General features: G+C 37.8%; 1 protein-coding gene across 3 annotated transcripts in view; it reads right to left on the reverse strand.

Moving 5' to 3' along the window:
- The window catches only part of LOC127422885 (phosphatidylcholine:ceramide cholinephosphotransferase 1-like), a 51132-nt gene extending 44356 nt beyond the window's left edge, over window positions 1–6776 (reverse strand). For all 3 annotated transcript variants that reach the window (XM_051666705.1, XM_051666699.1, XM_051666697.1), the window contains exon 1: window positions 6602–6776. The gene's annotated coding sequence lies outside the window, so the exon portion shown is untranslated. The remainder of the gene's footprint in view (window positions 1–6601) is intronic.
- Window positions 6777–13250: the final 6474 nt, after the last annotated feature.

A 13250-nucleotide genomic window follows, 5' to 3' on the forward strand; every position in this document is an offset into this window, starting at 1 on the left:
TTAGGTCAGGAGACTGTGATGGCCACTCCAGAACCTTCACCTTTTTCTGCTGTAACCACTGGAGGGTCAACTTGGCCTTGTGCTTAGGGTCATTGTCATGCTGGAAAGTCCAAGAGTGTCCCATGCGCAGATTTTGTGCAGAAGAATGCAAACTGTCTGCCAGTATTTTCCGATAACATGCTGCATTCATCTTGCCATCAATTTTCACAAGATTTGCCGTGCCTTTAGAGCTCACACACCCCCAAAACATCAGTGAGCCACCACCATGCTTCACAGTGGGGATGGTATTCTTTTCACTATAGGCCTTGTTGACCCCTCTCCAAACATAGCGCTTATGGTTGTGACCATAAAGCTCTATTTTGGTCTCGTCGCTCCAAATTACAGTGTGCCAGAAGCTGTGAGGTGTGTCAAGGTGTTGTCAGGCATATTGTAACCGGGCTTTTTTGTGGCATTAGCACAGTAAAGGCTTCTTTCTGGCAACTCGAACATGCAGCTCATTTTTGTTCAAGTATCATCATATTGTGCTCCTTGAAACAACAACACCGTCTTTTTCCAGAGCAGCCTGTATTTCTCCTGAGGTTACCTGTGGGTTTTTCTTTGTATCCCAAACGATTCTTCTGGCAGTTGTGGTTGAATTCCTTCTTGGTCAACCTGACCTTGGCTTGGTATCAAGAGATCCCAGAATTCTCCACTTCTTAATAAGTGATTGAACAGTACTGACTGGCATTTTCAAGGCTTTGGATATCTTTTTATATCCTTTTCCATCTTTATAAAGTTCCATTACCTTGTTACGCAGGTCTTTTGACAGTTATTTTCTGCTCCCCATGGCTCAGTATCTTGCCTGCTCAGTGCATCCACGTGAGAGCTAACGAACTCAATTGACTATTTATACACAGACACTAATTGCAATTTAAAAAGCCACAGGTGTGGGAAATTAACCTTTAATTGTCATTTAAACCTGTGTGTGTCACCTTGTGTGTCTGTAACAAGGCCAGATATTCAAGGGTATGTAAACTTTTGATCAGGGCCATTTGGGTGATTTCTGTTATCATTATGATTTAAAAAGGAACCAAAAAACTATGTGATAATAAATGGCTTCATATGATCACTATCCTTAAATAAAAGACAGTTGTTTTGCATGATCAGTCATATTTTCAAAATCAATGCCAAAATGTCACAATTTCTGCCAGGGTATGCAAACTTTTGAGCACAACTGATTATATTATATATATCTCGATCGACCGGTAGAGAATGCACAGATGAAGTAGGTTCTTTGCCAGAGAGATGTTGACAACTGTTGTAAAGTCATCTTTCAGATAGCTGAACAACACACATTTTAAATGCACGTATTTTTTTCCAGTTTCATTTGAATCGGGAACTGGAATCGGCTTGGCCACTTTTACTTAAATGGTTATAACTCTTAAAATGAATGAGATATTTTAACCAGATTTGGGACACTTATGTACGGGTTCAATCGGAGGACACATAAAAAAAATTTAAAAAAAAATCACTCTGCAGCCTCTTGGTGACGCTATACCTACCTATGAAAAACATAAATAGCTCTAACTTTGGAACTGTTGGTCTGATCGACTAAAAATTTAGCATAGTGTCTTTTTCCAAGGTGCCATCAAGGTCTATGAGGACAATGGCATTTCTTGAAAAACACGGCCGCATTGACCAATTAACTTTCAGCAGCTATTAGACAAGGTTAACAAAGGCCTATTGAAATTAAATGTGGTGTGCCTATTTGACACTTGCCCCAAGAATCTGTGCAAAATTTGAAAAACTTTGGCCACTTGGAGGCACTAACATGTTTTACATGTGTGAAAATGATTGTATATTCTGTGTTGTTGCACGTTATTAATATCATATGTAGGGCTGGGCGATATGAATATGTGGCGTAGGTTCACAAAAGCCAACACAGAGCAGAAAAAATTAATCCGCAATTTGTATATTTATTAAATATTTATTTTCTGCAAGAAGTGTTCACATAATGTTAGATATTTTCAGCAAAACCTGTTTATTTTCGCTGGATTTTTTTAAAATTATTTATGCATAATTTTTGTTGCATTGCTTTTGGAAGATCTTGAGTTTCTTGAGGAAATTTTATAATAATAACACTATTGGTCAACAACATATCAGACAGAAATGTGGCATAATGTGAAATTTAGCATTATGGAAAGAATGATTTAAAACCAAGTTGAATGTTTGTTTATTTGTTTATTTTTTTACTTAGACTATTGTCAAGTTCCAAATAAAGAGAAAATTGTATAAGAGGAAGTATTAAATTCACTGACTGAATTATCCAAAAATAGGCAGTACAATATGGTTATTCAATATATTAACCAATTTTTATGAATTTTCCAAAAAATTATTATATATCATGGCATATCGTTATCGTTATATAAAGATTATGGTCATACTGCCCACCTTTAATCATATGATTGATAGATCTCTTTCTGAACAACTTTGGCTCAAGAACCATTTGTATCAATCAATTAATTTGTTTAAAAAAAATAAAATACTTTTCTGAACTAGTCATAGGTTTGTCATTCAACATCAACAAAACATGTACAGGAAGACACTGTGGACCGAGCCTAGATCAATAATTATATTAAAAATATACAGGTGCATCTCAATAAATTAGAATGTCGTGGAAAAGTTCATTTATTTCAGTAATTCAACTCAAATTGTGAAACTTGTGTATTAAATAAATTCAATGCACACAGACTGAAGTAGTTTAAGTCTTTGGTTCTTTTAATTGTGATGATTTTGGCTCACATTTAACAAAAACCCACCAATTCACTATCTCAAAAAATTAGAATATGGTGACATGCCAATCAGCTAATCAACTCAAAACACCTGCAAAGGTTTCCTGAGCCTTCAAAATGGTCTCTCAGTTTGGTTCACTAGGCTACACAATCATGGGGAAGACTGCTGATCTGACAGTTGTCCAGAAGACAATCATTGACACCCTTCACAAGGAGGGTAAGCCACAAACATTCATTGCCAAAGAAGCTGGCTGTTCACAGAGTGCTGTATCCAAGCATGTTAACAGAAAGTTGAGTGGAAGGAAAAAGTGTGGAAGAAAAAGATGCACAACCAACCGAGATAACCGCAGCCTTATGAGGATTGTCAAGCAAAATCGATTCAAGAATTTGGGTGAACTTCACAAGGAATGGACTGAGGCTGGGGTCAAGGCATCAAGAGCCACCACACACAGACATGTCAAGGAATTTGGCTACAGTTGTCGTATTCCTCTTGTTAAGCCACTCCTGAACCACAGACAACGTCAGAGGCGTCTTACCTGGGCTAAGGAGAAGAAGAACTGGACTGTTGCCCAGTGGTCCAAAGTCCTCTTTTCAGATGAGAGCAAGTTTTGTATTTCATTTGGAAACCAAGGTCCTAGAGTCTGGAGGAAGGGTGGAGAAGCTCATAGCCCAAGTTGCTTGAAGTCCAGTGTTAAGTTTCCACAGTCTGTGATGATTTGGGGTGCAGTGTCATCTGCTAGTGTTGGTCCATTATGTTTTTTGAAAACCAAAGTCACTGCACCCCTTTACCAAGAAATTTTGGAGCACGTCATGCTTCCTTCTGCTGACCAGCTTTTTAAAGATGCTGATTTCATTTTCCAGCAGGATTTGGCACCTGCCCACACTGCCAAAAGCACCAAAAGTTGGTTAAATGACCATGGTGTTGGTGTGCTTGACTGGCCAGCAAACTCACCAGACCTGAACCCCATAGAGAATCTATGGGGTATTGTCAAGAGGAAAATGAGAAACAAGAGACCAAAAAATGCAGATGAGCTGAAGGCCACTGTCAAAGAAACCTGGGCTTCCATACCACCTCAGCAGTGCCACAAACTGATCACCTCCATGCCACGCCGAATTGAGGCAGTAATTAAAGCAAAAGGAGCCCCTACCAAGTATTGAGTACATATACAGTAAATGAACATACTTTCCAGAAGGCCAACAATTCACTAAAAATGTTTTTTTTTTTTTATTGGTCTTATGATGTATTCTAATTTGTTGAGAGAGTGAATTAGTGGGTTTTTGTTAAATGTGAGCCAAAATCATCACAGTTAAAAGAACCAAAGACTTAAACTACTTCAGTCTGTGTGCATTGAATTTATTTAATACACAAGTTTCACAATATGAGTTGAATTACTGAAATAAATGAACTTTTCCATGACATTCTAATTTATTGAGATGCACCTGTATATGTTTTCTATTGCATGGCTATAACAGGGTAATTTAAAAATATTGGAATGGCCTAATATACCCAAAAGCCTATAACTCACTCCTAAAGGACAACTTTTCATCAAGTTAGTACACTCTGAAGATGCATGCAAAATTTGGTGGAGATCGGACAATAGGTGGCGCTATAACAGAAAGGAAAGTTAAAAAGGCCATATCTCTGTGGTCCTTAACCTGATGGTTCTGAAAATTATGGCAATTTATCTCTATTTTAGGTGCTAATGGACAGTTATTAATACTTATTTCCTTTTACATATGGAATTAAAGGCCCTTGAAAGCTTGAACCCTGTTAATTACTGCTTGCAGAAATATTCTCATTTGTTTTCTATTCCGATTACAAGATTAAATGGTGAGTTGTATTTAATTTTGTGTATATAGCATTGTTTTTATTTTTTTGTTTTTTTTCTGTCAACTGTTTCAGAACAGACCAGCAAACCACTTTTGGGTTTCGAGCCAATTTTTTAAAAAAAGAAATTAATTACCAAAACATCGAAAACGTTCTTTTCATATCTCTAAAGGGTGCAGGACTTTATTACTCTTTGATGCTGGTTAACAAAACCCTCATTTTAAAATACCACAATTATTTGCAATGAAAATAGTCACTGCTCTAAAGGGAAAAGCTTACCAAACTTAATCAATGAATAAATAACACAGTTTTAAATTACAAAGTCATACAACTAATACCCATTAAGCAAGTTTCTGCAACACAGATACAGCTTGTGCTTCAAATAGAGATTGTCAGGAGCAAACTATCCATAGATAAACATCTCAACAGCACTACACTTTCCACAGTAAAAGTCTATATTAGGAGTATGGGTCTCCACACATTGTACATGTCTCATATTTTCCATAAACAGCCAGAGCTCTTGGTTATATGAGTGTCAACAGCCACAGTAGGGTGGCACACGCAGACCACACAGAAGGAAAAAAAAAAAAAAAAGATGCAATGAAAGTGAATGGTGACTGAGGCTAACATTCTCCCTAATATCTCCTTTTGTGTTAGATGGAATGGAAAAAAAGAATGTTGTATGGAATTGGAACAACATGAGTGCAAGGAAAATATGACAATTTTAAGTCTGTAGCTGAACCCTTTGGGACTGAAGCCCTGCTGCTTGCCTTGTGTTTCCAGTGACTCCTACAGCACACACCCAATTACCCATAGATCACCACAAGCTCCAGTCTTTCCACCAGCTAATACATGTCTCCTGCATAATCCTAATTACATTTAGTTATTAGTCATCTGAAAGCACGCCTGCAACTAAACCATCTAGACAAATACTTAATTATGCCAACCTACAAAACCACACCCTTAAACTTTCTTCTGGATTAAGCATACAGTAAGGTTTGTCAGATGCCATATTTCAGTAAACAAATTACACATATGAATATACCATATTTATTTAAGACAAAGGGGAGACCAAGGAAAGTTGTCACAAGGGCTACAAATGTCCAATAACACAAACACCTGTTTTCTCTAGCAGTGGTTTTGCAAGCACTAGGAAGCATAATCGAGCGTGAAATCATGATCGTGCCTAGAGATTGCAATGGCAAGATGTACAGTGAAAAAGGAGTTACATTTGGGTCTGTTTTCACCCAAAACCTTTTTGATAGCTTCAGAAGACATGGATTAAACCACTCAAGGCATATGGATTACTTATATGCTGCCTTTATGTGCTTTTTGGAGCTTCACATTTTTGATCACCGTTCACTTGCATTATATGGACCTACAGAGCTGAAATATTCATCCCAAAATCTTCGCTTGAGTTCTCCAGAAGAAAGAAAGTCCTACATACTGGGTGAACTATTTCTTTAACAACTTTTCTCTACAACAGCCAAGCATAGTCCAGGAGGGGCCTAACATTTCCAGATATCTTTGCTATGATCTCATCCAACCGTTATCAGGAGAGAATGAGCATCTCTTTACTCATTTATCCCATTAAATACCTCAAAGAAGTTGTACCGTTGTAGATCTTGTTTTGCTTGGATGCTAGTAGGCTAACATTTGGAATTATGAGAGATCTGGACATCCTTAAATGACCATATCGTCCTGCTATCATTCGATAACAACATAAAGCATATTCACATAGAACACCAATGTCATGGCATGATTTCGTCACAAAATATGACACCGATAGCTTTAAACGATCACATCTAGCACACAAAGCAATGGCATCAATGAGCATTTAGATCAACCGAAAGTTGCGATGATCAACAGATGAAACGCAGTATCCACTGGAATCGCTGCTCTCGTTAGAACGTAACAACACTAGAACGTTTTAACGCAGACGGGTACATTTAAACGCGCGTCTTGATTATAACGGATACATTGTTTCATGCTGGAAACCTACCATGAGCGCTCCTCTGCATTAACCCACAGTATGAATGTGCATTGTGATTCATCTCGCAGATATCTATGAGTCTCTGCTTTAAGCAATTTATAGTTGAACGGAAATCTCCGTTTGTGAAGTTAATGGATTTTTGGTAACAGATGCACGTAGATCTCCTCCAGTGGACGTTTCTAGGGTTTGTCATCATCATCTTCAAGACGGGGCGGGACTTCGTGTTTTAAATGGGCGTATGGGGGTCATTCACTCATTTCACAGTTAATGAACTGTTATCTGCAGTTCAGTACTATTCTAACTGTTTTGTTGATTGTTGAGAGTATTTACTGCTATAGACGGTGCCCTCTAGTGCTTTTGTCTGATTGCATTATTATTGATCATTCTTTGATAGCTTTGCTTGTGTGATCCCAGCCAACATGTCATGGTGGGGCCCATGTAGGCACGATATGGGCTTGAGGTATGGGCCCCAAATGGGTTTGTCCATGGGTTCCATGTCAGCCCTATCTGGATTAGCCCATATGCATCTCATGTAGAATCTGACTGGGGCTAATGTGGGGCCCAACCGGGTAACACGCATCAGACTCATGTTGGTCACTCTTTAAGAAGCCCATCTGGGATATACCAAGGCACAGTATTGTGTTTGTATTTATACATAAGAACTGTATTGGCCCCTTGTAGTGTATATGTGTGGGTCCTGACCTGACCTTACACCTGGACAGTACAATTATTATTTTTATGCTCAATTCTATTTAACCTGTGATTTTTACATTCTGGTGCTATCTCAAATAAAATGTAACGACAGGCAATTTTGACTGATTAAATGATAAAAGCATCATCAGGATGCCAGTTTGTTAAATGTCTTTTTTTTTTTTTTTTTTTTTTTTTTTTTTGTTTAGAATTAATAACCCACTGTTCTTTCATCTATAACCTCACAAAACATAAAAGAGGTGCTATTTGAAAATTCTCAAATGAAAAAAATGTAGAGGTTCAGTATACATATATTTGTAATAAAAAAAAAATTGAAATTTTGAACATCAACATTCATATTTTAATAAAGCATTCCCTTCAAAAAATAAGTCAAATTCAATGAGAATTCATTAAATACAAAAATCTTATTATCTGAAACAGCAGTGCTATGCAAAGTGAACCACATAGAGACAACAGGGTAACACTATCCCAACAACTGGTGATGCTGGTACTGTGACATAAATTATATAACATTTTCAAAAAATTACTTCAATAGTTGTCAAATTCTTTAAAAACATTGCAATACAATGACACTGACCCAACATAGAAACACGATACCAACAATAGTAATGTAGCTACTGAGTTAAACTTACAGTATATATTTAAATATTTGGACTAAAAAAATTAAAGAATAATAAATAAATAAATAAATAAATAAATGCTCATACTCCTGCAGACAGTCTTTTCTCCTGCTGTGCTCTAATGGCTATGTTGCCAGTCCTGTCTCTAACTCCAGTAATCCACTTGGAGAGAGCCTTTTCTGCATCTTTCTGGTTCACATCTTTTGTTAATGCATTTTACTTCAGACCACCTGAAAAAGCAAAGGTTTACAAATACAATCTTCTGAAATGTCCTATATATAGCCTACTATATTCCACATGAAATACCACATTTGTTATGCATAAATTTGCAAAATTAAAGCTATTTACCAAATATGACTTTGAAAAGGTGCAAATCTCTAAATCTCTTAGTGCAATGATGGCCAAACAGATTGTACTGGATCGCCAGTTCGTTGGAAATCAGGAATCTCATCATCCTACTTGTAGCATCATCCAATGAAGAATCACCAACATCGGCAACCATTGCAAACTATGTACAAACAACACAGATAGAATGATTTAGATGACATGTGTAAATCAGTTCACGTGCAAAATAATCACCACACAAAAATAAAGATCAATACAAACAATATGAATTCTACATTTTAACTTACAACACTGGACATTAATCTTGGATCATGCAGCTTTTCAGCTTCAACATCTTCTACTGTTGTTAGAGGGAAGACAGCTCCTTCAGCAACCTCTGGCAATGATGTGTGGTCATGCAGTCGCTGGGTCTCCTTCACTTCCTCCAGGAGAATTAAGAGTTTAATGAACATGGCATCACCGGTGGTGGCAATTCTTGGCCAGCATGTCCGATGCCAGCAACTCTCTGAGCGGCCGGTTCGGTGTTTGCTGGTCCTGTGGCCTTGACTCTCTGTGCAGCAGGTCCTGTGGTGTTGACTCTCTGTGCGGCAAGTCTGGTGTTGGTAACTCTCTGGGTGTCAGGTCTGGTGTTGGCTAGTCCTGTGGCAGCGACTCTCTGGGCAGCAGATCTGGTGTCTGTAACTTTCTGAGCAGCTGGTTCGGTGTTTGCTGGTCCTGTGGCAGCGACTTTCTGGGCAGCAGGTCTGGTGTCGGTAACTCTCTGGGTGGCATGACCGGTGGTGACTGGTGCTGTGGCAGTGACTCTCTGGGCAGGTCTGGTGGCAGTGACTGTCTGGGTGGCATGTCCGGTGGTGACTGGTGCTGTGGCAGTGACTCTCTGGGCAGGTCTGGTGGCAGTGACTGTCTGGGTGGTTATGTTGTTGAGTTGGTGGGGAGGTGTGGGTGGTAGTTCATCCTCACTAAAGGTGTCTGATTCTTCACTTGTGTCAGAAGAAAATTTCCTATTTTGCCATTTGAATACATTTGAAGGAGAAAAATCAGTAGAGATGGGGTTCCTAAAACCTTTTCAGCAAATGTCATTGATTATTAAAGGCATAGTTTACCCAAAAATTATCAAGTAAAATGGTAATTTACTCATATTCAGTTTCTTCCAAACCTGTATTCTTTATAATCAATGGAAAACAAAAGGACATTCAAGGCATAATGTTTGGATCTGACAGCCTCAGTCACCATTCACTTTTATTGTATGCAAAAAAGGACTCACTCTTGCATCTCCTTTTAATTTGCACAGAAAAATAAAAATAAAATAAATAAAAAATAAAAAAAGTCATAAGGGTTTGGAAGAACATGAGTGTGATTTAAATAATGACAGAATTTTCATTTTTCACCCAAATGATGTTCCAAACCTGTAAGGTCCTTTCTTCCATTGTCTTCAGTCACTGTTCACTTAAGACTACATTTTTTTTTTTACACACAATGAATGTAAAAGGTGACTGAAGTCCCTAACATTATGCCACACATTTCCTTTTGTGTTCCACTAAAGAAAGTCACGTGGGTTTGGAAAACAATCTGGGTGAATGAACGTTTGTCCATTTAAGCATTAGATGAGCAAGATAATGTGTTTTGGGCATAGTATAGCTCCTAACACTATTAAATGCATATACTGAAGTACAAAAGATGTAACTAAAACTACTCCCAACTCCAGAAGAGGTGATATCTCACAATGGTGTTCCTCATCTAACATTTCATCAAACTGGGCATCTGTTCTCAGGGCTGCTTCCATGTCTGGGTACACTATTTTTCCACTTAAATTAACACCAGGCACAATTCTCACAAGAGCTGTAACCTGAGTGACCTTTTAAACATTTGAGAAAAGCTCTTGCTGTAGCATCACATATAAATTCATCAGGCAGGGACACACTGTAATGTTTCTCATTGAAGTACAAGCCTTCCTTTGTGATTCTTTTCAATTCCTCCACAACATCTTTCATGAACTCATGAACTGATGCTGGCTTGGATTGGCCAGGATACAGACTTATCATAAACACATTTGATCTAGGTACGTAGATTCTTTTTTTCTTTTTTTTCTCCCCAATTTGGAATGCCCAATTCCCAATTCGCTCTAGGTCCTCATGGTGGTGTAGTGTCTTGCCTCAGTCTGGGTGGCAGAGGACGAATCTCAGTTGCCTCCGTGTCTGAGACCGTCAATCCGCGCATCTCATCACATGGCTTGTTATTGCAACCACAAGGAGGTTACCCCATGTGACTCTACCTTCCCTAGCAACCAGGCCAATTTGGTTGCTTAGGAGACCTGGCTGGAGTCACTCAGCATGCCCTGGATTCAAACTCACGACTCCAGGGATAGTAGTCAGCGTCTTTACTCGCTGAGCTACCCAGGCCCCTAGGTATGTAGCATCTTAGTTTTACCAAGTATGGGCCACAACTATGCATTGGAACTTCTGAAAAGAGGTATTCCATCAACATTTAGTCTTAGAGTCAAGGTGTCTGTGAGTTCATCTTGTGCATTGGTCAGCTCTGGCCAAAATGATAGTAACTTCCACTCCCCCTTTTGTTGACTTTGCAGTCTTTTAAAGTAGAGTTACTGGGTCCTTTAGTTAATTAAAACCTTCATTTACAAGTATGTCTAGTAATTCTGACAAAGCAGACTGAGAGAGATACCGACTAGCCACCCATTCAGCCAATTTTGTCTTCGTGTCAAGCTGAGGCTCCATTTCCTCTTCGTCAGAATCTTGAAATTAGTCATTTGTTTCATCAATATCCAATGTCAAATCCAATGGCCCCAATTCATCAGTGTCAAAAACCTGCTCAACACCAACTCTTTGCTCAACAGCTTCATCAAGAACTTCAAGAGCATCCACAGTTTTGATTCGTATGTGAAACTGCAACGTAGCACTCCATTATCTAAAAACAAATTTGGGGATCATTTACAATAGTGTATACATATATGGTATAGCATTAGCCAATGATCTGCATTCAGTAATGGAATGAATATTCTGGGTTCAACAAAAGTTCAGCTCAATCAACTGGATTTGTGACATTCAAACCATGGGGCACCAACATTTTTAATCTGTGTATCCAAAAGGCTTCTCGTTTTAGCAAGAGTTGATCCAAATCCCAACCTCTTCTTGGTAGTGACACCTTCTCAATACCTATAATATTCTCAATACCTATACACCTATTAACTACCACAAGAAAAATAATTTTGACTCGTCCCTCCTTGTCTTGAAAAAAGCAAAAATCGAGGTTAGTGAGGCACTTTCAATAGAAGTGAATGTGGACAATTTTTGGATGGTTTATAATCAGAAATATGAAGCTCATTTTATAAAAGCACTATAATTCATCTGATAAAACTTGTATACTATTTGAGCTGTCAAGTTGTTTAAACTGGCGTTTGGTGTGGATGTTTTAAGGTTTGATGACATTATTGTCATGGCAACAAAGTTTTAAAATTGGATATATCTTTACACAGAAAAGGTGGCAAAGTATCACACTAAAATCATGTTAACACAAATTTTGTTTATGTCTAGTCACTATACTTTTGATACAGTGATTTCTTTTTTTTATGTTTACGGATTGACTTCCATTGTAAGTGACTCACTGCAACCCAGATCTTTGCTTTATACAAAGAAAAGGAGGGACAAGTCAAAATCAGTTTTTGAGGTTATCAACATTATGCCACAAATGCTGTTGGTTGAGCTTAACTTAATTTATTGAACCCGGAATATTCCTTTAAACATTTATGGATCAACACCAATTTGTCACTTACCAACACATCATTGACTTGTAGAATTTTCAATGTACTATAATGCACAACTGAATGAAAAGCAAATTGTAGTGCAATACATTAAAGTTAAGTTTCCTTTCCTATTTATCTGGAAATTAAATAATGAAATGGCATGAATTGTGCTTTAAGTTCCACAACTGGGTCACATAAGCTAAAATGTAGAACATAATTTGTATTATACTCCAAAGCACTGTATAGTAGATCAAATAGTCTGGAACACATAGCCTATGTGAACGACACACACAGCATGATGTCAAAATTCAAATATGGATCATCATCAGCTAAACTGACCTGCTGCCTTGCTGCCAATTAGTTTATGGCTCCAACTGACTTGTATGCCTCCTAATTAATCTGATCTCAGAACAGTTAGAATTTTTCATCCTACCTCGCTTCCGAAAGTAGCATTTTTAAGCTTTTGGACGCAGCCTATGTCAGATACCTTATAAATTCAAAACTGTGCCATCTGCCAATTGTAAATTATTATAAATCGGCACTACTCATTATTGGCTGATGTGACAATTCAATTTTTCCACCATTTTCTACCTCAGATGGAAAAAAAAATGGCAGCTATACTGGCGTACAATGCAAGGGGAAAGCCTAAAAACAATGAAAATCAGAAATACGACTTAATATCAGGCAAAAACAAAACTACACCTTAACCTCAACAGAAATGAGACCTCAATTTTAAGCATCACAAACATTTTAAGTGGTTACCTCTCCCACGCCCATGTAAAAAAACACCACTTTAGTTTAACGATTCTGGTCATTTCGACAGTCAAAACAAAGTTTTCGATGCCTGAAATCACAGATAATCGAGACAAGTTAAGAAAATATACATTTACCTGTTTATTTTCGCTCCACATCCAAGTCCTTCACTTGCTGAAATGGTTGAGTGACTCTAGGGGTGGGAATTCGTCTAGTTCATATATTTAAAATCTTCAGAGTTGTCATTTAAATGTCTGCTTTCAAAAATAATTGATATGATATTATGATCTAATATTACTGTATAAGAAGAAATGATGAAACATTGAACACACAGCAGAACTACTTTGTCAAGCGGAAGGTGTTGTCAGTCCGAGATACAATCAAATTGAGCATGTAGGTCCCATGTGAGACCAATTTTAATTCTATTGGAATTTCTGAGTTTCACTGAATTTGCTAAAAAAAAATTATGCAG

This window comes from Myxocyprinus asiaticus, chromosome 32, assembly GCF_019703515.2.
Source record: "Myxocyprinus asiaticus isolate MX2 ecotype Aquarium Trade chromosome 32, UBuf_Myxa_2, whole genome shotgun sequence".
NCBI classification, from domain to species: Eukaryota; Metazoa; Chordata; class Actinopteri; order Cypriniformes; family Catostomidae; genus Myxocyprinus; species Myxocyprinus asiaticus.